Below are 3,387 nucleotides of genomic sequence, written 5' to 3' on the forward strand. Positions count from 1 at the left end.
ATGACTGGTGTGGTAAAAAAAAATTAAAGGGTCCAGCAACTTGGTATATCCACTTTTGGAAATTTTTCAGGAGAAGAAATAAACGTTTAAATTCTTTAATATTTATCATACACTTTATGTTTATATAGAAAACATGTAACAGTCTATATTTTTTATTGATATTATGTATTCAAATTACAATTATAATAACACAAACAATGTTAGGATCTATAAATACGATAAATGTATGGACTTACCAGGTTTCTTGCTCATAAATTTGATTTTTATAATTTTTAGTCAAATTAGTTTCGGTGCTAAAACCTTGTATGTCCGGATAATAAGGACATACAGGTTCTTGCACTGAATAATAACCTGGTAAGTTCATTTTTGCTTATATCTCTGTATCTAATAATCGGACATACCAGTTTGTTACACCGAAATGTGTAGCTTTATATCCTCATTAGAAAACCGCAATAAAAAACTTTTTTGAGAAAGTGGACATACCAGGTTGTTGCACTGAACCCTTCATTATACTATGTGTTTTAAAATTATGTCTAGTGATTTGCCTACCTATGTAAATGAGTGGTTGGGATTAACTTACTTTACAAGTTACTGTAACAAGACTAGTTTGAAAAAGCTAATAAAATTAATTAAATCTGGTACCTTTTTGTGGTTATTTCTTAATTTACTCTGTATATATTTTTTTTTCATTAATTCCTACAAACAATCTTAATAGCATTTTGAAAAAAACCGTGTAATTTTCTTTTTACATATTATAATACTACACTTGGTACCTATGTGTTGTGCAGAACATTTTCTTAGGTTGCAAGCATTATCTTATAAAGTTATCTAAAATCTGTGATAATAATCTTATTAGATAGGTGCGTACCTATTGTTTTAAATACATTATTACATACAGATAACTTCTTTTATATATATTGTTTGAATATTTCATAATTTTTTAAGTGTTTTTATTTTACACCCACACACATCAGACATTTTTTATAATCGATTACTCATTAAGTAAAACACAAAATGCCGCCCCACTTTAAATCAGACTGCGGACTGTCAGTTATGCATGAATTAAAGTAAAAGCATAACTGGTGTGGTTACAAGTTGTGTTTTTGTATAATGTCTGGTATTTTACATACCTATGTGAAAAAATGTTTGGATTAACTTACTGTAACAAGACTAGCTTGATTAAGCTAATGAAATTAATTCAATTCTGTACCTTTTAATGAAAAATATTTTAAACATTGTTTATAGCATTTTGATAAGATTGCTATTTTTGTTGTACAGGTACCTACTGTTGTGTAGAATATTTTCTTAGCATCCGAGAGATATCTCATAAAGTAGTCTAAAACCTGTGATATTATGATTATTAGATAGGTAGATTATTGTTTCAAATAACATCTTCTTATAGTTACTGTTTAAATATTTCATAATTTCTTAAGTGTTCTTATTCCACACATAGGTACCAGACATTTGTTAACAATAAAACTTGTTCACCTACCTAACTATATATTTAGTATTTCTTATTGTTTTAATTTCATCATTTTTGACAAAATAAACAGAAGAAATCAATATTATCATAATTATAAGTCTGTATTCTTTAGGGATGCAATTGATGGCTATCCAGACAACACCGAGAACACGACACCCATTCTACATATTCATTATCCAGTGAACAACGGTGCCTATCTGAGTGCCAGTTACAGTATAAGCATATGTTTGTCATGTCTTCAGAATTCTCTAATAGATAGGTCTTTAAATATTCTCTATAAGTGTTAGGATCGAACTCTAAACTGAACTTGGAATTGTCCATAAATTTAAATGCGTATATATAATATATAAACTCCACAATTAAATGCATCATTTTCTTTTGGAACATTTTCAAACGGGCATGGAATCTGTGTTAACGATGGACATTCATGTGTGCCGTCACCGTAGATTACATCTGATTTCAATATTTTAAATACTTTATTGAAATGATCTTTTGATGCTCGACTCTCTGTAACATATGGACTAATCGGGTCCATGATATAACACTCTTTGGTGTTGAAATTTATAAAGACTATAATCCAATGTCTACCAATTAACCATGGCAGGAAAGTAATTTTGTTATGCACTTCCCCAACTACTCTTTTTCCCAATAGCCATGCAACATCATTGCATGATAAAATGTGTGTGTTTTCTAAGCGCAGATTAAAAGCGTATGACAACAAACAAATATCTATAACAAAGTTACACAACCAATTTTCTTCAGACAATGTATCAAAATCTGGGAAATACAGGTCGTCCAAGATGTTACAATTTTTAGAAATAGATAATAAGTAACTATATTTTACAACTAGATAATGTTTATTTTTTGGCAACTTAATTGGTTTATAGTACGTCAAATCTTTAGGGAGCATATTGTCGTATAAATCTATAGATTTCACTGGTTACCTAAACGGAGATTTATGACTGCCAGGTGTCGAAACGGATTTCATTAAACAATCATCCGACAATGGCTTACTTAAATTACAGACAATCACGTCATTAATAGGCTCATCAACAGTGAACCTAGTCTCATTGTCACATTCTATGACCACAATGTTATTTTTATCTGCTGTAATGGTCGAAGACTTTGGGATTTTTAACGACAGTGCTTTGAAAGGACGGTACTTGATGGGTTGGAGGTGTTTATGTTGTTTTTCTTTTTTTCCCCAACTCTCTGTTTCGTCTAAATGATTAAGGCTAGACAATTCTGAAATTTTTCTTTTTCCATTTTCTTTAGTAGTACTCTGTTTAGACTTCCCTTTAGCAGTGTAGCACTTCCCTTTTCTAATATTGTACTTCATTTGTTTGTGTACATTCGTCTCACGCTGTCTCATAAGTTTTAAAAACCGGCCGCACTTAAACCTGAGGTCGCCTTCTAGTATGTCTTGTTTGACTGTTTTAAACCAAGATTCAACGGTAGCATTACTCTGGCGGATTTCAATGCCATTGCTGAGTTTATTATTCATAATAGGTGTCCACAGTGCTAAGAAAGGTACACACTTAACTATAAACTGGTGTAAATATGATTCATCATAATATTCATTAATGCTTAAATTTTCAATATTTTCAGCACAATTTGAGACTTCAGATTTAACTTGTTCTTTGATTGACTGAAATCTACACAACATCATGGAATCACTCGTGTTGGATTCGCATAGAAATTTATTTTTATTTCCTTCGAGTGATCCTCACCTTTGTTGTTCGATTCAGTTGGCAATTGTATATTTTATCATAACACTTGGCTCTCATTGTACTAATGGCATTTTTTGTGTGTCCTGTACCATAAGGTGACAACAGTATTACTGAAAATATTTTGAACCATTGTTCGACATCTGTCAAACTGGTTGTGTTAAAAAGTATGCATAT

General features: G+C 30.9%; 1 pseudogene; it reads left to right on the forward strand.

The window, feature by feature from the left end:
• LOC126553188 (uncharacterized) lies at positions 1 to 3,135 on the forward strand (annotated as a pseudogene).
• The last annotated feature ends 252 nt before the right edge of the window (positions 3,136 to 3,387 follow it).

The sequence above is a fragment of the Aphis gossypii genome, unplaced genomic scaffold, assembly GCF_020184175.1.
Source record: "Aphis gossypii isolate Hap1 unplaced genomic scaffold, ASM2018417v2 Contig00092, whole genome shotgun sequence".
NCBI lineage: Eukaryota > Metazoa > Arthropoda > Insecta > Hemiptera > Aphididae > Aphis > Aphis gossypii.